This window comes from Panulirus ornatus, chromosome 56, assembly GCF_036320965.1.
Source record: "Panulirus ornatus isolate Po-2019 chromosome 56, ASM3632096v1, whole genome shotgun sequence".
NCBI lineage: Eukaryota > Metazoa > Arthropoda > Malacostraca > Decapoda > Palinuridae > Panulirus > Panulirus ornatus.
In genome coordinates, this window is record NC_092279.1 from 20230466 (window position 1) to 20256428 (window position 25963).

A 25963-nucleotide genomic window follows, 5' to 3' on the forward strand; every position below is an offset into this window, starting at 1 on the left:
TATAAAAAAAAATTTAAATGGAATTACTTTAATGCTTAATTGCAGAATTGAATAACACCTAAATAATAAATCAACCTCAGATTCTTATCCAGCATCATATATAGTCGTTATACTGAAGTTTTGAAGCAAATCTATTTTCTGACGAAATCTTGCAAAAATTGCAGGTAATAGTTCAGGGTAATTTTCCAGCCAAAAAACTTTTTATTTCAAATTTGAAATATATCATTATGAGAGGTTTCTAGACATGAAATATAAGTAGGAAATATGTGAAAATGAGTTCTTTGTCAATTAGTTACAGAAAAAGTATGGCGCGAATATAAAAAAAAATTTAAATGGAATTACTTAAATACTTAATTGCAGAATTGAATAACACCTAAATAATAAATCAACCTAAATTCTTATCCAGCATCATATATAGTCGTTATACTGAAGTTTTGAAGCAAATCTATTTTCTGACGAAATCTTGCAAAAATTGCAGGTAATAGTTCAGGGAATTTTTCCAGCCAAAAAACTTTTTATTTCAAATTTGAAATATATCATTATGAGAGGTTTCTAGACATGCATTATAGGCAGGAAATATTTCAAAATGAGTTCTTTGGCTATTAGATACAGAAAAAGTATGGCGCGAATATAAAAAAAAATTTAAATGGAATTACTTTAATGCTTAATTGCAGAATTGAATAACACCTAAATAATAAATCAACCTCAGATTCTTATCCAGCATCATATATAGTCGTTATACTGAAGTTTTGAAGCAAATCTATTTTCTGACGAAATCTTGCAAAAATTGCAGGTAATAGTTCAGGTTAATTTTCCAGCCAAAAAACTTTTTATTTCAAATTTGAAATATATCATTATGAGAGGTTTCTATATATGAAATATAAGTAGGAAATATGTGAAAATGAGTTCTTTGTCAAATAGTTACAGAAAAAGTATGGCGCGAATATAAAAAAAAATTTAAATGGAATTACTTAAATACTTAATTGCAGAATTGAATAACACCTAAATAATAAATCAACCTTAAATTCTTATCCAGCATCATATATAGTCGTTATACTGAAGTTTTGAAGCAAATCTATTTTCTGACGAAATCTTGCAAAAATTGCAGGTAATAGTTCAGGGAATTTTTCCAGCCAAAAAACTTTTTATTTCAAATTTGAAATATATCATTATGAGAGGTTTCTAGACATGCATTATAGGCAGGAAATATTTCAAAATGAGTTCTTTGGCTATTAGGTACAGAAAAAGTATGGCGCGAATATAAAAAAAAATTTAAATGGAATTACTTTAATGCTTAATTGCAGAATTGAATAACACCTAAATAATAAATCAACCTCAGATTCTTATCCAGCATCATATATAGTCGTTATACTGAAGTTTTGAAGCAAATCTATTTTCTGACGAAATCTTGCAAAAATTGCAGGTAATAGTTCAGGGAATTTTTCCAGCCAAAAAACTTTTTATTTCAAATTTGAAATATATCATTATGAGAGGTTTCTAGACATGCATTATAGGCAGGAAATATTTCAAAATGAGTTCTTTGGCTAATAGTTACAGAAAAAGTATGGCGCGAATATAAAAAAAAATTTAAATGGAATTACTTTAATGCTTAATTGCAGAATTGAATAACACCTAAATAATAAATCAACCTCAGATTCTTATCCAGCATCATATATAGTCGTTATACTGAAGTTTTGAAGCAAATCTATTTTCTGACGAAATCTTGCAAAAATTGCAGGTAATAGTTCAGGGAATTTTTCCAGCCAAAAAACTTTTTATTTCAAATTTGAAATATATCATTATGAGAGGTTTCTAGACATGCATTATAGGCAGGAAATATTTCAAAATGAGTTCTTTGGCTATTAGATACAGAAAAAGTATGGCGCGAATATAAAAAAAAATTTAAATGGAATTACTTTAATGCTTAATTGCAGAATTGAATAACACCTAAATAATAAATCAACCTCAGATTCTTATCCAGCATCATATATAGTCGTTATACTGAAGTTTTGAAGCAAATCTATTTTCTGACGAAATCTTGCAAAAATTGCAGGTAATAGTTCAGGTAATTTTCCAGCCAAAAAACTTTTTATTTCAAATTTGAAATATATCATTATGAGAGGTTTCTATATATGAATTATAAGTAGGAAATATGTGAAAATGAGTTCTTTGGCTAATAGTTACAGAAAAAGTATGGCGCGAATATAAAAAAAAATTTAAATGGAATTACTTAAATACTTAATTGCAGAATTGAATAACACCTAAATAATAAATCAACCTCAGATTCTTATCCAGCATCATATATAGTCGTTATACTGAAGTTTTGAAGCAAATCTATTTTCTGACGAAATCTTGCAAAAATTGCAGGTAATAGTTCAGGGAATTTTCCAGCCAAAAAACTTTTTATTTCAAATTTGAAATATATCATTATGAGAGGTTTCTAGACATGCAATATAGTAGGAAATATGTGAAAATGAGTTCTTTGTCTATTAGTTACAGAAAAAGTATGGCGCGAATATAAAAAAAAATTTAAATGGAATTACTTTAATGCTTAATTGCAGAATTGAATAACACCTAAATAATAAATCAACCTTAAATTCTTATCCAGCATCATATATAGTCGTTATACTGAAGTTTTGAAGCAAATCTATTTTCTGACGAAATCTTGCAAAAATTGCAGGTAATAGTTCAGGGAATTTTTCCAGCCAAAAAACTTTTTATTTCAAATTTGAAATATATCATTATGAGAGGTTTCTAGACATGCATTATAGGCAGGAAATATTTCAAAATGAGTTCTTTGGCTATTAGATACAGAAAAAGTATGGCGCGAATATAAAAAAAAATTTTAAATGGAATTACTTTAATGCTTAATTGCAGAATTGAATAACACCTAAATAATAAATCAACCTCAGATTCTTATCCAGCATCATATATAGTCGTTATACTGAAGTTTTGAAGCAAATCTATTTTCTGACGAAATCTTGCAAAAATTGCAGGTAATAGTTCAGGGTAATTTTCCAGCCAAAAAACTTTTTATTTCAAATTTGAAATATATCATTATGAGAGGTTTCTATATATGAAATATAAGTAGGAAATATGTGAAAATGAGTTCTTTGTCAAATAGTTACAGAAAAAGTATGGCGCGAATATAAAAAAAAATTTAAATGGAATTACTTAAATACTTAATTGCAGAATTGAATAACACCTAAATAATAAATCAACCTTAAATTCTTATCCAGCATCATATATAGTCGTTATACTGAAGTTTTGAAGCAAATCTATTTTCTGACGAAATCTTGCAAAAATTGCAGGTAATAGTTCAGGGAATTTTTCCAGCCAAAAAACTTTTTATTTCAAATTTGAAATATATCATTATGAGAGGTTTCTAGACATGCATTATAGGCAGGAAATATTTCAAAATGAGTTCTTTGGCTATTAGGTACAGAAAAAGTATGGCGCGAATATAAAAAAAAATTTAAATGGAATTACTTTAATGCTTAATTGCAGAATTGAATAACACCTAAATAATAAATCAACCTCAGATTCTTATCCAGCATCATATATAGTCGTTATACTGAAGTTTTGAAGCAAATCTATTTTCTGACGAAATCTTGCAAAAATTGCAGGTAATAGTTCAGGTTAATTTTCCAGCCAAAAAACTTTTTATTTCCAATTTGAAATATATCATTATGAGAGGTTTCTATATATGAAATATAAGTAGGAAATATGTGAAAATGAGTTCTTTGTCAAATAGTTACAGAAAAAGTATGGCGCGAATATAAAAAAAAATTTAAATGGAATTACTTAAATACTTAATTGCAGAATTGAATAACACCTAAATAATAAATCAACCTTAAATTCTTATCCAGCATCATATATAGTCGTTATACTGAAGTTTTGAAGCAAATCTATTTTCTGACGAAATCTTGCAAAAATTGCAGGTAATAGTTCAGGGAATTTTTCCAGCCAAAAAACTTTTTATTTCAAATTTGAAATATATCATTATGAGAGGTTTCTATATATGAAATATAAGTAGGAAATATGTGAAAATGAGTTCTTTGTCAAATAGTTACAGAAAAAGTATGGCGCGAATATAAAAAAAAATTTAAATGGAATTACTTAAATACTTAATTGCAGAATTGAATAACACCTAAATAATAAATCAACCTTAAATTCTTATCCAGCATCATATATAGTCGTTATACTGAAGTTTTGAAGCAAATCTATTTTCTGACGAAATCTTGCAAAAATTGCAGGTAATAGTTCAGGTTAATTTTCCAGCCAAAAAACTTTTTATTTCAAATGTGAAATATATCATTATGAGAGGTTTCTATATAGATATAAGTAGAAAATATGTGAAAATGAGTTCTTTGTCAAATAGTTACAGAAAAAGTATGGCGCGAATATAAAAAAAAATTTAAATGGAATTACTTAAATACTTAATTGCAGAATTGAATAACACCTAAATAATAAATCAACCTTAAATTCTTATCCAGCATCATATATAGTCGTTATACTGAAGTTTTGAAGCAAATCTATTTTCTGACGAAATCTTGCAAAAATTGCAGGTAATAGTTCAGGGAATTTTTCCAGCCAAAAAACTTTTTATTTCAAATGTGAAATATATCATTATGAGAGGTTTCTATATATGAAATATAAGTAGGAAATATGTGAAAATGTGTTCTTTGTCAAATAGTTACAGAAAAAGTATATATGCGACTAAAAGGGGAGGGAGCGGGGGGCTGGGAATCCTCCCCTCTCGTTTTTTTTTTTTTTTTTTTTTTTTTTTTTTTTTTCCCAAAAGAAGGAACAGAGAATTGGGCCAGGTGAGGGTATTCCCTCAAGGGCCCAGTCCTCTGTTCTTAACGCTACCTCGCTAATGCGGGAAATGGCGAATAGTTTGAAAGAAGAGAGAAATATATATATGTGTATGTGTATATATATGTATATATATATATGTATGTGTATATATATAAGTATATATATATGTATATGTATATATATATATATATATATGTGTATATATATGTGTATATAGGGATGTATATATATATATATATAGGGAGGGAGCGGGAGGCTGGAAATCCTCCCCTCTCGTTTTTTTTTCTTTTTTAATTTTCCAAGAGAAGGAAGAGAGAAGGGGGCCAGTTGAGGATATTCCCTCTAAGGCCCAGTCCTCTGTTCTTAACGCTACCTCACTAACATGGGAAATGGCGAATAGTATGAAAAAAAAAAAAAAAAAAGTATATATGTATGTGTATATATATATATATATATATATATATATATATATATATATATATATATATATATATAACCTTGCTCTTATTCACATTTACTCAACTTTCTTCTTCCACACACTTTACCAAACTCAGTCACCAGCTTCTGCAGTTTCTCACATGAATCAGCCACCAGCGCTGTATCATCAGCGAACAACAACTGACTCACTTCCCAAGCTCTCTCATCCCCAATAGACTTCATACTTGCCCCTCTTTCCAGGACTCTTGCATTTACCTCCCTAACAACTCCATCCATAAACAAATTAAACAACCATGGAGACATCACACACCCCTGCCGCAAACCTACATTCACTGAGAACCAATCACTTTCCTCTCTTCCTACACGTACACATGCCTTACATCCTCGATAAAAACTTTTCACTGCTTCTAACAACTTGCCTCCCACACCATATATTCTTAATACCTTCCACAGAGCATCTCTATCAACTCTATCATATGCCTTCTCCAGATCCATAAATGCTACATACAAATCCATTTGCTTTTCTAAGTATTTCTCACATACATTCTTCAAAGCAAACACCTGATCCACACATCCTCTACCACTTCTGAAACCGCACTGCTCTTCCCCAATCTGATGCTCTGTACATGCCTTCACCCTCTCAATCAATACCCTCCCATATAATTTACCAGGAATACTCAACAAACTTACGCCTCTGTAATTTGAGCACTCACTCTTATCCCCTTTGCCTTTGTACAATGGCACTATGCAAGCATTCCGCCAATCCTCAGGCACCTCACCATGAGTCATACATACATTAAATAACCTTACCAACCAGTCAACAATACAGTCACCCCCTTTTTTAATAAATTCCACTGCAATACCATCCAATCCTGCTGCCTTGCCGGCTTTCATCTTCCGCAAAGCTTTTACTACCTCTTCTCTGTTTACCAAATCATTTTCCCTAACCCTCTCACTTTGCACACCACCTCGACCAAAACACCCTATATCTGCCACTCTGTCATCAGACACATTCAACAAACCTTCAAAATACTCATTCCATCTCCTTCTCACATCACCACTACTTGTTATCACCTCCCCATTTACGCCCTTCACTGAAGTTCCCATTTGCTCCCTTGTCTTACGCACCCTATTTACCTCCTTCCAGAACATCTTTTTATTCTCCCTAAAATTTACTGATAGTCTCTCACCCCAACTCTCATTTGCCCTTTTTTTTCACCTCTTGCACCTTTCTCTTGACCTCCTGTCTCTTTCTTTTATACTTCTCCCACTCAATTGCATTTTTTCCCTGCAAAAATCGTCCAAATGCCTCTCTCTTCTCTTTCACTAATACTCTTACTTCTTCATCCCACCACTCACTACCCTTTCTAAACAGCCCACCTCCCACTCTTCTCATGCCACAAGCATCTTTTGCGCAATCCATCACTGATTCCCTAAATACATCCCATTCCTCCCCCACTCCCCTTACTTCCATTGTTCTCACCTTTTTCCATTCTGTACACAGTCTCTCCTGGTACTTCCCCACACAGGTCTCCTTCCCAAGCTCACTTACTCTCACCACCTTCTTCACCCCAACATTCACTCCTCTTTTCTGAAAACCCATACTAATCTTCACCTTAGCCTCCACAAGATAATGATCAGACATCCCTCCAGTTGCACCTCTCAGCACATTAACATCCAAAAGTAAATGTGAATAAGAGCAAGGTTATTAGGTACAGTAGGGTTGAGGGTCAAGTCAATTGGGAGGTGAGTTTGAATGGAGAAAAACTGGAGGAAGTGAAGTGTTTTAGATATCTGGGAGTGGATCTGTCAGCGGATGGAACCATGGAAGCGGAAGTGGATCATAGGGTGGGGGAGGGGGCGAAAATTTTGGGAGCCTTGAAAAATGTGTGGAAGTCGAGAACATTATCTCGGAAAGCAAAAATGGGTATGTTTGAAGGAATAGTGGTTCCAACAATGCTGTATGGTTGCGAGGCGTGGGCTATGGATAGAGTTGTGCGCAGGAGGATGGATGTGCTGGAAATGAGATGTTTGAGGACAATGTGTGGTGTGAGGTGGTTTGATCGAGTAAGTAACGTAAGGGTAAGAGAGATGTGTGGAAATAAAAAGAGCGTGGTTGAGAGAGCAGAAGAGGGTGTTTTGAAATGGTTTGGGCACATGGAGAGAATGAGTGAGGAAAGATTGACCAAGAGGATATACGTGTCGGAGGTGGAGGGAACGAGGAGAAGAGGGAGACCAAATTGGAGGTGGAAAGATGGAGTGAAAAAGATTTTGTGTGATCGGGGCCTGAACATGCAGGAGGGTGAAAGGAGGGCAAGGAATAGAGTGAATTGGAGCGATGTGGTATACAGGGGTTGACGTGCTGTCAGTGGATTGAATCAAGGCATGTGAAGCGTCTGGGGTAAACCATGGAAAGCTGTGTAGGTATGTATATTTGCGTGTGTGGACGTGTGTATGTACATGTGTATGGGGGGGGGGGGGGTTGGGCCATTTCTTTCGTCTGTTTCCTTGCGCTACCTCGCAAATGCGGGAGACAGGGACAAAGTATAAAAAAAAAAAAAAAAAAAAAAAAAAATATATATATATATATATATATATATATATATATATATATATATATATATATATATACATTATAAAAGAGCCATGCTTTTTTTTCTGGTTTGTTTTACAGGAGCTGGGTTCTAGCTATAACGTTGTGGAGGGTTCGTGGAAGGGCAGAGGAGGGAAGGTAATAAAAGATATTGATTGAAGGTTTACCTTGGGATATGGGGAGCGGGTTCGTGTGGTATGGGCGACGCCGGCCAGGGGGTTGAGGGTTGTTGTGGCTGATGGTGTGGTGAGGCTGGTGGTGGAGTGTTTGGTTGTTTGTGGCAGCACGGCGAATAACAGAAGGTAAATAAAGGAGTGATTAATATGACTGTACCTAGACAATCCCATTCAAAGTGTACCACATACATACATACATACATACATACATACATACATAGATTCATAATAGCCGTACAAAGAATGAGCCAAGACGGAAATAAAAATATCATCACAGAAAATCATAAAAACCAATCATGAACAAGCCACTTCCTGGTCTGTTTACACATAATTACACTGGATACATGTCAAATGATCCTACGGTCGTTTAGTGATTACCAGTTGATCACTACATGCTTGGTGAACGATCATGGTAGCGACACACTTCTTCATTAAGACCATGATTATTTTCCCTTTTCTGTTCCTGATCTCCCCAAAAAAGGAAAAATTCAAATATATTTTTCATGCACTTTTTTTTTTTTTTTTCTTCCCGGGCATTTCCCTTTCGCCAAGTTGCCAGCCATTCTATTCTCTCGTAACGGTGAGATGGATTAATCACAATCCGATTATTTTCATTCCAATCCCAACTAATCCTATCCCTTCGGAGTCCTATCGCTATAATTCCCATCTCTGGCGACTCATTAGCAATTAGTTCCATTCCCAGATGAAAGTTCTCATTCCGGATAATATCTTTACCATCATTTCGATGCGAGGTAATTTCTACACCTTTCCCATTCCAAGATTTCGTCAGAAAATAGATTTGCTTCAAAACTTCAGTGTAACGACTGCATATGATGCTGGATAAGAATTTAAGGTTGATTTATTATCTAAGTGCTATTCAATTCTACAATGAAGCATTTAAGTAATTCCAGTGAAATATTTCATTATATTCGCTCTAGATTTTTCTGTAACTATTTGACAAAGAACACATTTTCACATATTTCCTACTTATATTTCATATATAGAAACCTCTCATAATGATATATTTCACATTTGAAATAAAATGTTTTTTGGCCGGAAAAATTCCCTGAATTGCAATTTTTGCAAGATTTCGTCAGAAAATAGATTTGCTTCAAAACTTCAGTATAACGACTATATATGATGCTGGATAAGAATTTAAGGTTGATTTATTATTTAGGTGTAATTCAATTCTGCAATTAAGCATTTAAGTAATTCCATTTAAATTTCTTTTTTATATTCGCGCCATACTTTTTCTGTAACTATTTGACAAAGAACTCATTTTCACATATTTCCTACTTATATTTCATATATAGAAACCTCTCATAATGATATATTGCAAATTGGAAATAAAAAGTTTTTTGGCTGGAAAATTAACCTGCAATTTTTGCAAGATTTCGTCAGAAAATAGATTTGCTTCAAAACTTCAGTATAACGACTATATATGATGCTGGATAAGAATCTGAGGTTGATTTATTATTTAGGTGTTATTCAATTCTGCAATTAAGCATTAAAGTAATTCCATTTAAAATTTTTTTTTATATTCGCGCCATCCTTTTTCTGTACCTAATAGCCAAAGAACTCATTTTGAAATATTTCCTACCTATAATGCATGTCTAGAAACCTCTCCTAATGATATATTTCAAATTTGAAATAAAAAGTTTTTTGGCTGGAAAAATTCCCTGAACTATTACCTGCAATTTTTGCAAGATTTCGTCAGAAAATAGATTTGCTTCAAAACTTCAGTAGAACGACTATATATGATGCTGGATTATCCCTGGGGATAGGGGAGAAAGAATACTTCCCATGTATTCCCTGCATGTCGTAGAAAGCGACTAAAAGGGGAGGGAGCGGGTGGCTGGAAATCCTCCCCTCTCGCTTTTTTTTTAATTTTCCAAAAGAGGGAACAGAGAAGGGGGCCAGGTAAGGATATTCCCTTAAAGGCCCAGTCCTCTGTTCTCAACGCAACTGCGCTAATGCGGGAAATGGCGAATAGTATAAGAAAAAAAAATATATAATATATATATATATATATATATATATATATATATATATATATATATATATATATATATATATATATATAGATATATATATACTGCAAAAAGGATCACAATTTTGCCCGTGATCAAGATATTCCTATGAGTCCACGGGGAAAATGAAACACGAAAAGTTCCCAAGTGCACTTTCGTGTAATAATCACATCATCAGGGGAGACACAAGAGAGAAATATATATGTATATCAACTGACTGTTATATCTCTCTCTTGTGTCTCCCCTGATGATGTGATTATTACACGAAAGTGCACTTGGGAACTTTTCGTGTTTCATTTTCCCCGTGGATTCATAGGAATATATATATATATATATATATATATATATATATATATATATATATATATATATATATATATATATATATAACCAAGAAAAGCAAAAAAAAAACATCAAACGCTAACGAGAGAGAGAGAGAGAGAGAGAGAGAGAGAGAGAGAGAGAGAGAGAGAGAGAGAGAGAGAGAGAGAGAGAGAGGTAATATCACACAGACCCGCCAACGACACAAGAAAAAAAAAAAAAAAGGAAGAAAGAAATTCTCACACGTTGGGCAGGAGCAAGACAAAGGCTTTCAAGAGGGAAGCCAAAAACCACTTCTCGAGAGAGAGGCACACACACATTAGATATGCGCCATAACACAAACACACACACACACACACACACACACATAAAGTTAAGAGCGAGCAAAATGCAGGAGAGCAGCTCCTCACAGGAGGAGGAGGAGGAGGAGGAGGAGGAGGAGGAGGAGGAGGAGGAGGAAGAAGAAGAAGAGGAGGAGGGAGGAAGAAGGAGAAGGAACAGGAAGGAGAAAGAGGAGGAAGAGATCGGAGGGGGGGGAGTCGGAGTCGGAGGTGATACAGTTGCGCTAAAAACCTGGCCCGCGCCGGCAGCCATCAAGAGTGAGGGAGGAGGTACGTACGCCAAGATATATACGCCAGCAGAGACCATCACACACATTAGACACGGACGCATACATCCCCGGGCCGGGCCGTGACACACACACACACACACACACACACTCTAGCGCCACCGAATAGTATATATACTCCACGCACTCTAGCAGCAGCAGCAGCAGCAGCAGACGTCAGAGAAGAGAGATAAAAAAAGGAAAAAGAAAAAGGGGAGAAGCAGATCTCCGCCCCTCCCACCCTCACACCCTGGAACTATAGAAAAAAAAAGGATTGTTTAAAACACCACAAGCCCCAGCAGCCTCTGCTGCATAAAAACAACTCAAATATAATGTTCCGAAATTAAGGGAGAACACAAGAATACCATTATGAGGGAGCGGTGCATCCTCATATAACGCCAGACATGAGTGAGGCATGAGGGGGGTGTTTGAGGCAGCCGCCGCCATCGCCACGCCTCCCCCAGGTTATGGGGGAGGCGTGGTGGGCGGCGGCAGCTCATGATGTGGTGGTGGTGGTGGGGAAGTGGAGGGTGATAAGCCGACCATCGTATTGCCACCACAGCTTCTGTCTATCAATCATCACCCACCTTCCCCCCTCAAGCCTCTGCCTCCACCACAGCGCCACACAAGCAGGAGGAAGAAGAAGGGGGGGTGGGGTAGAAAACTTGGGTCAGTTCTGATATGAGTTTCGTAAGGTAAGAAAATCGGCGTGTTTGCTCCTCTCGGAGAAAACGAGAGAAGACGACGGTACGACCCCTTGAGCACGATAGTATACGACCTTTGAGCAAGACGGCACGACCCTTGAGCACGATGGTACGACCCTTAACCACGACGTCACGATCCTTGGCCACGAGGGTACGACCCTTGAACATGATGGTACGATCCTTGGCCACGAGGGTACGACCTTTGACCACGAGGGAGGTACGACCCTTGACCACGACGGTACTAACCTTAGGTCTCATGGCTTGACCCACCCCACAGGGTCAGGTCAAAGGTTAATATCAACGTTTTCATCTGCGGTACCGTCGTATAATCAAATGGTCGTACCGTCGTGTTCATGAGCCGTACCGCCGTGCTCATGAGTCGTACCGTCGTGTTCAAACGTCGTACCGTCATGCTCATGGGTCGTACCGTCGTGCTCATGGGTCGTACCGTCGTGTTCACACGTCGTACCGTCATGCTCATGGGTCGTACCGTCGAGCTCTCATAAACTCCACATATAAACCCCATATATAAACTCCATATATAAACTCCATGTATAAACTCCATATATAAACTCCATGTATGAACTCCATGTATAAAGTCTGCTTGCTGGCATTTCCCACCAAAAATAAAAACAAACAAGTTCCTTATATGATCCGGGCAATGCCACTTCCCTCCGAGGTGACGCCGTTTCCGTCCGTGAATCCGGATGTATGTTTGGCCGGTCCCACGTCACAAAAACTACGCGCGCGCGCACGCGTAGTCGACCGATCCGGATCACAAGAACGAGGAAGCCGCGTCACGCGAGTTCCGACACACCGAGAGAAAGAACATCTCGCCGATTTGTATAGCCGTTGGCCATAAGGAGTTTAAAATATAAAAGAAAAAGAAAATAAAAAAAGGGTAGAGGCTAGCTTCTCCACTTACCCCGCCCCCCCTCCTCCAACTCCGAAACCATTTGAAAGAAAAACGGGACATCGTGACGTCACAATTCCCTAAGCCAATCAACGCAATCCAACCCTCCCTTCAAGGCGCCCGGGGGCAAGAAAGGCATAACCCGAGCGACTTGCCACAACACACACTACTCCTCCATTAACCGAAAAAAAAAGATCGAATAATTTTATGCGCATCACTTTTTTTTTTTATATATACATATATAAATATATACTTATCATCATCCACGGAAAAAGTTTTGGAGATGAATAAGTTACGAGTTGAATAATACAGAAGGCTGTCGAGGAAAGGCGAAGGCAGCTTGTCTCTTCATTCATTAGCGTCTAGTGTAGACCAAGTGCGAGAATAATAATAATAATAATAATAATAATAATAATAGTAATAAAAATAAAAAGCTGAGCGCTGAATTCAGCTGGCGACGACACATGCCGGCGACCATTAGCACGGGGGGATAAATATATTACACGTTGTTTTAAATTTATTTCTTTTTTTCTTCTGAAGAGTTTCTGCTAAACAACAGAAAATGTGGAATGTCCACAATGAGTAAAGTACCGTCTTCTTTCATTAAGTCTGCCTTCCAGTCTTCCTCCTCCTACGTCTTCCCTCCTTTTCTTTCCTTCCTCCCTCCCTCCACACGATCACCTCCTCCTCCTCCTCCTCTTCCTCTCCCTCCACAGTGTCGTCCCTACCTCCTCCCGCTTCCGTGATAGGACGGACCCTCCCCAAATCAAAGGACCTGAGAGGACCCGGGCCCGCAATCCAGTCTCAGGGTGGAGCTAGGGACCCTCCGACCCTCCCATTTCAGGGTACGGCAGGAGGGCCCATCCCATTTCACCATATCGCCGGGGGGCCGGCCCTGCCGTATCTGTGTGATGCTGGGGGGCCCCTCCCTCCCGTTTCAGGATACGGGCGGGCGGGCCCTTGCCATCTCAGGCTAATGCTGGGGGCCCCCCTCCCACGCGTTAGGCAAAGAGGGGGAGAGGGTAGCATATGGGTGGGTTTTGGGCGGCTTGGGAAGGGGCCCCTCCTGCGTCAGGTGGGGTGTGGGTGGGGATCGCGGGCCCTCGGGCGCACTCACCTGCAGCACTTCGGGAAGCATGAGGCGCTCTCTGTCACATCTGTCGGGACAAAGATAACCAAACTTTAGTGCCATGTTATCAGCATGGGGGCTGTGTGTGGGTGGGTGGGTGGGTGTGGGGTGTGTGTGGTTTAAGATAACACAACACTCGGTCGCGTGTTATCAGTGACTAACATCACGCTGAAGCGAAGTGATAAATAACTACAACTACTCATGACAATATATGTTATCTTATCTTTTTTTTTGGGGGGGGGACGGCCCCTGTAAAGATAACCCAACAACTTTTAAAGATAACCCACTATCTTAAAAGATAACCCACTATCTTAAAATATCGTAAAAGATAACCCACTATCTTAAAAGATATCCCACTATCTTAAAAGATATCCCAATATCTTAAAAGATAACCCACTATCTTAAGAGAGAACCCACTATCTTAAAAGATATCCCACTATCTTAAAAGATAACCCACTATCTTAAGAGATAACCCACTATCTTAAAAGATATCCCACTATCTTGTAAAATAACCCGACCCTTAATTACATGACATCAACAACACACACCCCTGCTAAAAGGGAGAGGGGGGCGGGGGAGGGAGGGGGAGGGGGGAAGGAGGGGGGAAACAAGCAAGCAAGATAACATCAAAATACCCGACCGTAGCTGCTATGTACATTCAACATCACACGTAATTCAACATCCAGACCGGCCCACACATGTTCTGTGCTGTACTACACATCAGGTGTTGGGACACAGGTGTTCGCGGGGTTTATGCATGTGCAATATATATATATATATATATATATATATATATATATATATATATATATATATATATATATATATATTCAAAATGGACGTAACAACAAATAGCCACGATATTAATTTACAGGTTTGTGGAATATGTTTATCAGGCAAGTGTCAAGACTGGAGATGCTAATGCCATGAATATTATTGAAGATGTTTGGGTAAAAATCCGAAACACCAGATTCGTAAGTCATACAGGGGAAAAAATATCTTAAAAAAACAAAACACACTCACACACACACACACACACACACACACACACACACACACACACACACACACACACATATATATATATATATATATATATATATATATATATATATATATATATATATATATATATCTTTTTTTTCTTTCTTTCTTTCATACTATTCGCCATTTCCCGCGTTAGCGAGGTGGCGCTAAGAACAGAGGACTGGGCCTTTGAGGGAATATCCTCACCTGGCCCCCTTCTCTGTTCCTTCTTTTGGAAAATTAAAAAAAAACGAGAGGGGAGGATTTCCAGCCCCCCGCTCCCTCCCCTTTTAGTCTCCTTCTACGACACGCAGGGAATACGTGGGAAGTTTTCTTTCTCCCCTATCCCCAGGGATAACTATATATATATATATATATATATATATATATATATATATATCTTGAGAAGGGGAGGGTTGAGGGGCGTCTGGTATGCCAAATGGTCGTGAAAAATGAAAAATTACACAGAAAAACACAACACGAAAACATAATGCTTACATGAAAAGACACAGAGGACTGAATATCACTTGATTTGGTTGTGAATTGCAATGACTGATTACAAGTTATCCCTATCTATCTATCGACACTATCATGATCCATCAATCGATACCTTTAACCTTACTCCATCAGTCGACACTATTCCAACGTTACCCCCCCCCCTCAATCGACACTTATCACAGCCTTACCCCATTCATCGACACTACCACAACCTTCTTAACCCCATCAGTCGACGACACTGTCACAACATTACCCCATCAATCGATGCTCTCATAACCTTAACCCCACATCAATCGACATTATCACAACCTTACCCCATTCATCGACACTATCACAGCCTTACCCCATTCATCGACACTATCACAACCTTACCCCCCACCTGCACACCTCTCTCTCTCTCTCTCTCTCTCTCTCTCTCTCTCTCTCTCTCTCTCTCTCTCTCACACACACACCCAGGCACCACCACAGGTGCGCCACAAGTAGGGCTGGCTGTAAAATGATGTACTCTACATATATATAAACATGAGATTCCATTCTCTCCTCCGCTGAGTGAATGGCATCGAGAAATGTACAATAACACTTCAACGGGGGTCGTCATGTATGCAGATATGTGCCTCAATATGTTAAGGTGTGTGTGTGTGTGTGTGTGTGTGTGTGAAAACACGGGCTCCCTGGTTAAAAATTCCTCTAATAGGACGAGGTACATTGCTCTCACAACACTGGACAATCCAAACACAAACCATACCTAACATGGCTACAGCTCAAAGATTTACCTGAAGACTATAAACCTTCATCAACTCATACGCTTCACCCAGCGCACCTTCCCCCCCAACACTGCCCATTCACAGTCTGGTCTCGAACTCGGGGTCCCCCAATATTATATGTACGTGGCCCACTCACCCACCCCACTGACTGTTAAGTGACATCTGCGCCACTACGGTCGACCAAGTCGAGCAGTCGACCGGTCGAGAGACAGAGCGATGCCTCCTTAAAATGTCGTCTTTACACACACACACACACACACACACACACGCACACACACATACACAAACACACACACACACACATATATATATATATATATATATATATATATATATATATATATATATATATATATATATATATATATATAAATTGATTTTCAATCATATATGTGCATAAGTCCATGATACTATAAGGGATACAGAGATAGATAGATAGAGAGAGAGAGAGAGAGAGAGAGAGAGAGAGAGAGAGAGAGAGAGAGAGAGAGAGAGAGAGAGAGAGAGAGAGAGAGAGAGAGAGAGCTGCTCCCGCTTGGCAGTGATCTATTATTCATAAGCTATACCGGGAACCGGGACGGTGCTCCGGGGGTGACGACCAACACAGTACTGGCGGAGCCACCACACACACACCCACACACACACACACACACACGAAGAATAGACCAACCGGAAGCCATAACATGCAATCAATGGGGGAAAAAAAAGAAAACGACTAGAAAATAAAAGGGATTGTTACAGTTACAAGAGTGATGGATCAATGGGGAAAAAGACTGAATGAAGATGTGGGCCAAAAGGAGACACAGCATACGTATATAAAAGTGTTCGAGGTTGTTTTCGATAGCAGAAAACGTTCAAGAAAGAGATCCTGCCCCCCCTTCCTTCCTTTCTTCCCCCCCGAGTGTAAAAACACTCACTCCCCTTACCAGAGAAACTGTCATCATAGACAATATACATCTACCTATACCTGATCTCTCCCCTCTCGTGAATAACTCATGCCATCACTGGCGTTTCGAACACTTGTAAAACCGTTCGACGTAAACAGAGACCCGTATGTAAACGTGTACACACACACACACATCCCTAGGAGAGTGTCTGAAGTCAATAAAGGTAAATGCTACATAAAAATCCCGGTCGTAGAGATGACGCAAATACGTTAATCCCGACACAGCGAACTGGGGAAGGAGACACTGTAAGACAGCACTGTGTCCGGAACCTTGCCACAGGATGGCAGTGGCAACACGACTTGGTGGAAATTCATTCGGAGGGAAATCTATCCGCCAAACCCCATCTCAACCCGTCCCATGTTTTTTTTCTCCTCTTTTTTTTTCCCCTTGTTCTCGTGTATCATTACGCTGCCTCGGTAACACGGGAAACGGCGATAATAATAAGGCAGGAGAGGGGGCGGAGGCGGAAAGCGTTCCGAGACACATTAGCATCATAAAAATCACGAGAGTCCAAAGCCATGTACATTCATGAACATCAAACAACACAATGGGACGTGATCTTAATCATCGCGCGACGCATTAATCATAAAAGAAGATCAACTGATTAAAATCATTAAAAACTTCGTGCAAAAAAAAGAGAGAAAAAAGACAATAGGACAACAGACACTATATATATATATATATATATATATATATATATATATATATATATATATATATATATATATATATATATATATATATAACAAACCTCTTTATAAGGTTGTAATATGATATTTTTGATGGTATTACAAGCCAATCAAATATAGATGGTCGTACCTATCTTAAGTGAAATGAAAGCACTTGAAAACACGAATAGAAAAAAAGAAGAAAATATCAAAATATTGGACTATATGTCTTTCTTGCAACAATGAGAGGCAAAAGTACAATACTACTAACACTCAAGTGAAATTCATTTTAAAAAAAAAGTAACATTAAATGGATCCGCGACATATAACAAGGCTACAATGAAAAATCAACATAAAATTTGCATGTCCACAACACTGGGAATGACATTGAAATCAACTATGTTTGGAGAGAGAGAGAGAGAGAGAGAGAGAGAGAGAGAGAGAGAGAGAGAGAGAGAGAGAGAGAGAGAGAGAGAACCGTGTGTGTATATATATATATATATGCAAGTAACGGAGTTAAACAACAACGAGGTCCAAGATTCCCCCCACACCCACATCCGGGTCTTATAACTTGTCGCTTGCCGGCCACAACGAACCCTGGCGGGTGATAGGCCTTTGTTCTATCCAACCCTACGCCAAAATAGAATCAGAATTCGAAAACTGTGAATAATCATAGACGATGAAAAAAAAAAAAAGAAGAAGGGTGGGTTGTTTGTTTATGGACTTGGAGAAGAGGATACGATTCCCTTGATGTCTCCAGGTAAATTTTGTTTCAAGTTACTGTTAGAGACATCGAGTCATAATGGTGTGTGGTGGCCGAGATGGCGTGCTCTCTCGACTCCATCTAGTTACCTTAACACCAACCCTCTCGTCATTTCGTGGGGTTGGCTAGCCATGGATAGGTGGGGTTTTGGTTGGTCGTTCTGGGTTGGAGGTGGGGTTTTGGTTGGTCGTTCTGGGTAGGAGGTGGGGGTTTGGTCGTATGCCGCCGTCCCTTCCGCCCCCCCGGCCCCTGCCGCCCCAGCCCCGCCCCACACGACACTCTGTCCCAAAAAGGTCCTTCTAGTTAACCGCTCATTCGTGGGGGGTGAGGCAAGGCATGAGGAGGAGAGAGGGGGAGAGAGAGAGAGAGAGAGAGAGAGAGAGAGAGAGAGAGAGAGAGAGAGAGAGAGAGAGAGTTCCTTGAGGTATAGGAGACGTGTGAGTTATAGCTTAATAGTTACACAAGAGTTGGATAGATAGATAGATAGATAGAGAGATAGATAGATAGATAGATAGATAGAGAGAGAGAGAGAGAGAGAGAGAGAGAGAGAGAGAGAGAGAGAGAGAGAGAGAGAGAGAGAGAGAGAGAGAGAGAGAGAGAGAGTTCCTTGAGGTATAGGAGACGTGTGAGTTATAGCTTAATAGTTACACAAGAGTTGGATAGATAGATAGAGAGAGAGAGAGAGAGAGAGAGAGAGAGAGAGAGAGAGAGAGAGAGAGAGAGAGAGAGAGAGAGAGAGAGAGAGAGAGAGAGAGATACACATACAAACCGATCTACCATTTTCTTTTCTCCCCCTCTCCAGTGCATCATCTACAGATATACGTCCCCCATTTTCTACTATCGGGTTACAGACAGGTGTGGCTGGCTGGCTAGCTACGTTAAGGCGCTTGTGTCCAGGGTCCAGCCGCTTCGGGTGCCAACGAGCTCAGGCTGTGGTCAACTGCAGGTAAAATCAACGAAGGGAAAAAAAAAATGGTTTCGACCATCACACATCTGGCGATCCGAAGTTGCTTTCCCTTGCATTTCTATACAAATACTATAGAGCAATACGCTCAGAAAAAAAAAAAAAAAAAAAAATCCCAATAAATCGCTGATATAAAATTAAAAATACATTTTCCCTTATAAATATCGTACCTGTTATTATCATCCATGTTATCGTTATTATCAAATAATCGTCCTCACCCCATATCGCAGGGACGGTGGAGGTAGCGCCCCACACACTTTGCACGGTCGAGATGGAGGAGGAGGAAGAGGAAGAGGAGGAGGAGGAGCAGCAGGCCTGGCGGCCGGGCGCGCGTCCCTCCCTCCCTCCCTTGAAGTAATTTCCATCGACCAGCGGCGATACCATCCACACACACACACACACACAGCCACACACACGCGCATTATAAAACAAAATTTTCCCCCGCGCCGATACATATATTGACAGTGGCCAATTATGTAACACACCAACACGACGGGGGGAGAGAGCGGAAGTACTGACGGGTTTTTTTCCCGTATCCGTGCTTGAGGCGCGCGTATAATTGGCGGGGGCCTCGACATTATTAAAGCCGTCCAATGAGAGCGCCCGCGCGCGCGAATTTCCAGGTCTCATTTCACGTAATCCTAAAATGCTTTTGGGAAGGAAATGTGTACGTATTTAAAAACGGGCTTTTTCTTTTTTGTAATTTTAAAAGAACCCCGGGTGGTTTTTTTATGCGGGAGGAAAGCATTTGCGGAGAAAAAAATTTTTTTGTCGCGAAAAAATTTCCCCCCCGATGTTTTGGGCGTGATCGGTGGGTTTCGCTGGGCCCATTTTGGGGGTGGGTGGGGGGGTGGTTCATCACCTCTTTGAGCGACGAACATTTTGAGCACGACGGAACGACCACAAGACAAGAAATTTTCGACTTTTTAAACAAAAATTTGGATCGCCTCTTTTCCCCTCAAAACTTTTGGGCCCTTTACGGGCCCTTCTTTCCAACAAACCTCCCCTCTAACGATGTTTAAAAATAAAACCCTTTGTCAGCATCGTTACCTAACCATCTCCAACATTCCCTGCCTCTCCAACACTCACCACCTCTCCAAAACTATAATCATCCCATCCCCTCCTTGCTGTCCACTTACTCAATGGGATGGGAGGAGAGGAACTTTTCCATTTTTGGGCCTTACCCAAGTCCCTTTCAAAACGGCGCAACAAAACCCATACACCTTGGGCACGTCCCCTTTTCCCCTATGGGGTTTTCTAAACCCAATCCAAGTCACCCAAACTTCCCATGTTTCCTGCTTGGCTACAGTTTTTTTTACCTCCCTGGGGGGGGGAGGAGCTTTTTTCTATTCTCTTTACCATCCCGTCTCCACCAAACGTGGGGAGATATCTGCTTTACTTTCATATCTCTTCATCTGGGGGATTGACGTTAGAAAAAAACCCCCAGTAAATTTTACTGTGAAATTTTAAAATTCCTTCTCTTTCGGGTTTTGGAATACGAGTTTGGGTTTGTTTTGGGTTTGGGTGGGCTTTCCCGGCCTGCCTATCCACTGCCAGGGTCATTAAGGCCGTGTTAAAGGTAATTCTAATACCACGTACACTCTCTCTCTCTCTCTCTCACTACGCATGCCGCCAATGGAATCAAGTTAACCGTCGCAGATCGCAAAGGAAATTTTTCGGGGCCGAGGGGGTGATAGGGGTTGACTTTTCCCCCTCACAAAATGCTTTGAGGAACGCTTTACCCTTCATCACTACACTATCCTGGCTGGCTCAGCCATCGAAGCGCCAAATCATAAATAAAAGAAGGAAAAAAAAATCTGTAAAAAATGCGCCCAAAAATACACCAACGGGTAGATGGGAAACACATAAAAAACTTTTTCGGAAAACCAAATTAAAAAAGAATGGGGATATAAGCAATTAAAACCCTTTTAAAGAAAGAAAGTGCGTTTTCCCCTTTTGAAAATAAATTTATGACCCCTAAATTTAACGGGGGGCACAAAGGGGCCCTGTATGGAAGAAAACGCCTTCAGCTCGCACGGGCGGGTACCAAAATGATCAACCCAATAAACATACATATATAATTCATTAATTTCCACAAAAGATCACAGGTGAAGAAGGGCTCAAAAGGGAAATGACTGGGACCGCTCCCAAACACCCAAACATTCATGGCACAACAATGGACACACACACACAACAAACACATTAATTATATATATTATATATATATATATATATAATATATATTATAAAATATATATATATATAAAATATATTCGTCAATCATTCGTGTACCTGTAGACTAGAAAATGCTAATCACTTTAGTGTTAACAAATATATGCCCAATGGCTGACAGATAAAAGGAGGCTCCCGGTCACCCCCCATTCCTCTAGAATCGGTACTGCAGACAGATATTTCAAGGGAGGACTCCATTAATACTGGGATAAAAATCCATTTTCTACGAACTCAAGTCTACAAATAAACTCCGTATTCCGTGAGAAGGTTAGAAGGATTCCTCGAAACTTACGGGCACATGAAAGGGACAATTCAAAATGTAAAAGAATTCCTTCACACTTACGATTTTAGAAGCCTCTCACACACAGATAACAGCGAAAATGATTGAGTTATTTGAAGACACAGTTAACTAGCTTCACGACACACAAACCCTACTGTATGACCGTAAAGAAGGTGAGATGAAAAGGCCATCATACCCTAAAGTAACTTAATACTCCGGTTACTTGGATGTTTGAGGGTTAGTGAAAAAACTATCAACTGCCAGGTTCATTGAGGTCGCCAAATGGCGCGCTAGGTCCACCATGAAACAAATCTTTGCCACCTTAAGGCATTATATAGTTCCAACATCACGTACACGCTCACTCTGCCTGGGTAACCAGTGACACTCGGATCGACAAGCATTATAAAAGATGGGATTACGCGGAAACTCACTAAGGAGGCTGACTTTTTAATTTTGAGTATCAGTTGAGAGGTGAAACTTCGGAATGTCTAACGTCAATGAGAAGACAAGGGCTCACTCATCCAACCCTTCACAAAATGGTACGCAATCTCATAATGATGTAATAAATTAATGTCGAATATTATACAGGTGGGTGAAATGTACATGGTTAGTATATAATATCAGAAAATAAAAGAAGTGATAGAGCGAAATGCTACCGGATATTTACATAGAACTTTAACCGAAAGAGGATGCTTTCGTGGTCTATACACACCCACGTTAGTGTACGATGAAGTGCCTTGGGTCAAGCCCGAGGAAGTGTCATAATCTTCCTCCTCTCATACGTTTCTCTTCCTCACTTCACTTCTGAAGACTCGCCAATAAACTCCCCCCTCCATAGTTCATCAGCTCAGAACAAGAAGAAGAAGAAGAAGAAGAAATAGAATGGCCTTCACGACTCCAGAACACAGCTAATTTCCCATCGTTCTCAAGATTTTATTAATAAGTTCGTAATATTAGCTTTCACGATTTCTGGAGGAAACGAAGAAAAAAAATATATATAGTATTACGAACCACCAACTCTTAACGTTTAATGACGTCATCAACCGTCTGTATTTATAATCCAAATTCGTAAACGGAAATCCGGGGTCTCTACCCTAGTTCACGTCTAAGCTCCGCTTCAAGCGTGCCTCAGTCAACTTAAAATCGCTTTTTTTTTTTCTTTAATCTAAATTAGCTCCCCCATTATCACCTCAAAAAAAGAAGAGAAAACGGTTACATGATACGGAAACTCTTACGTTTCATAGACAAAAAATAAAGCAGGAACTTATCTAATATATACATATACCTTACTATCTTGGCCCCACGAGTCCCTTGTATCGTTATGACATAGACTTCTGCAGCAGCACCCCCAGGTCCTCCACCGTCAGGGACCACAGGCCATGAAGCGTTGTGTGTGTGTGTGTGTGTGTGTGTGTGTGTGTGTGTGTGTGTGTGTGTGTGTGTGTGTGTGGCCGTCTAACGTGCAAGGAGAGAGAGAGAGAGAGAGAGAGAGAGAGAGAGAGAGAGAGAGAGAGAGAGAGAGAGAGAGAGAGAGAGGTAAGTGCTCGGTGTCTTCTGGATGGTAAATGCACCGCGGGCATGAAGGGCCTTCGAGATATATACTGAAACACCACGTATTCGCACTGCTGTGGCCGTGGGTGACGTCCAGAGAGAAGCCAGCGGGAGAGATGATGACTCGCGTTAGTCTGGGGAGTGTAGTCTCTGACGGGTGGATGCGTGTCGGGGCTGAGGGGTTCACACCGAGTTGGGAGGTCGGTGGCTTCGTGTTCGACGGTGTTACTCAAGTGTGTACGTGTTTTTAAAGTGCTGTAACTGTTGATGATCTGTGAGTACAAGCTACTGAAGTGTGAGTTTTTTTTTTTATCTCTATTTGTGGGTGGATGATTAATAATAAAGACGTTTAGGGGGTGTGTGAGGAGGTGGAGGAGGAGGTGGATCAAGTACAGTTGCAAGGAACTGAGTCCCGAGCGTGTTGAGGTGGGAGTGGACTGAGAGGATCTTCGTTCCCGTGTGGAGGCTGGGCGTTCGTGGTTCCCGGGGAGCCAGCGAGGCGGAATGCAGCTCTGTTGAAGGAGGGGATAATAATTCCTTTTCAAATCGGGTGCCAACTTGGGAGATCTGAGGGCAATCGCTTTGTCAAGTGTCTATTTTTTCTTTTTTTTTTTTTTGGTGTTGATGTTACCGGTGTGGTGGTGGTGGGGGGGGGGATGAATGTTGGAGTGTGTGTGTGTGTGTGTGTGTGTGTGTGTGTGTGTGTGTGTGTGTGTGTGTCGAATATACGACAAACTAGAATGGATGGTGTTTCTGTTACGTGGTATGGAGTCTAGTCCATTTAAGGTGACTGGAGGGTACGTGACAGATCCCTGTCCGCTTAAAATCTAACAAAACCCAACAAACCACCTTATCCTTAGCGCTTTAAATAGCTAGACTCTCACGAGGAAAAAACATCAATGTAAACCTCTCGCAACAACATAAAAAATTTCCCCCTCCCTCCCCCCCCAAAAAAAAAAGAGTGAACTAATTTATTCTAAACCCAGCCGACCAACGTGTTGCCACACACACACTGCGCCTGTAAATCCACACCGTATTACGCAAAGCATTATCATTGTTATTTTTTTTTTTCTCCTTCGTGAAGTTTTTCTTTACAAAACAGGTTTTCACAAGACATGTTCTTCGTCTTTTTTTTTTTTTTTTTTTCCGCGGTACGACGATAACTCTGTCCTCTCTCTCTCTCTCTCTCGTCTGGTGCGTTCTTCCCCCGGTCCTGTTTTTAAGTTATGCAAGTCTTTTTTTTCTCTTTATATTTTTTTTTCTAATATCATTTTTCTTCTTCGACTCATGTTTCACTCTGGTGTATGTTCGTCAGGAAAATTTTAAGAATTGGCAAACATTTCGTGGTGAATGAAAAGTAACACAGGGAGACAGAAAAAGACTCCGGGGCTTCAATCAGTAAACTGTCCTATCTCTCGTAAAATAATACAACCAATATGTGGGATATAATATAAACATGCCCGTCCGCCAGGGGTATGTGACGTTAACCAGGTAAACAATAACGAAGAAAACGTGACAGGACCATCAATATGAGTGAAAAAAAAAAATGCATTACGTAGTTCTGTGATACTAGTAAAGACTGAAAGACTTTTCATAGCTGTTGTATGAAGGATGAATAACATGGGATGGTAATGACTATATCTAACAGCTTCTGACTCTTAAGAGTGTTATGACAACAGGTTTCGTAATTCAACATGTTGAGCAGACATTACGAAATTCCTTTGACATTCTCACTGTGCTATCAGATACATACTCTCTCAGAACTCGCATGAATGTTGCTGAGGTCGTTCACATCACACGAAACACTGCTTACTGAGTCATGATATATAATATATATATATATATATATATATATATATATATATATATATATATATATATATATATATATATAGAGGTCGTTCACATCACATGATCCCCTGCTCACTGAGTCATGATATATATATATATATATATATATATATATATATATATATATATATATATATATATATATACATAAACCACGAAGAAAATGAAACACGCCACGTTTTCCAGCGCACTATCCGGTAACCCCTGTTTACCAATGGCGTCTTAGCTACGTCACTTCCTTGTATATCGTTGGACAATCTCATGTTTACCAAATGGCGTCCTAGTTACGTCTCTTCGTTGTAGATCAACTGACTGTTATATTTCTCTCTTGTGTCTCCCCTGATGATGTGATTATTACACGAAAGTGCACTTGGGAACTTATCGTGTTTCATTTTCCCCGTGGACTCATAGGAATATATACATATAGAAGGCGACTAAATGAGAAGAGAGCGGGGGGGGGGGGGGGGGCTGGAAATCCTCCTCTCTCATTTCTAATTTTCCAAAAGAAGGAACAGAGAAGGGGGCCAAACGAGGATATTCTCTCGAAGGCTCAGTCCTCTGTTCTTAACGCTACCTCGCTAACGCGGGAAATGGCGAATAGTATGAATATATATATATATATATATATATATATATATATATATATATATATATATATATATATATATTTTTTTTTTTTTTTTTTCT

The 25963-nt window shown here is 39.5% G+C and overlaps 1 protein-coding gene across 2 annotated transcripts in view; it reads right to left on the reverse strand.

Annotated features, from left to right (window-relative positions):
• Positions 1 to 25963, reverse strand: part of LOC139765990 (uncharacterized) — a 332498-nt gene that overhangs the window by 145529 nt on the left and 161006 nt on the right. For both annotated transcript variants that reach the window (XM_071694025.1, XM_071694026.1), the window contains exon 3: positions 13721 to 13760. The gene's annotated coding sequence lies outside the window, so the exon portion shown is untranslated. The remainder of the gene's footprint in view (positions 1 to 13720; positions 13761 to 25963) is intronic.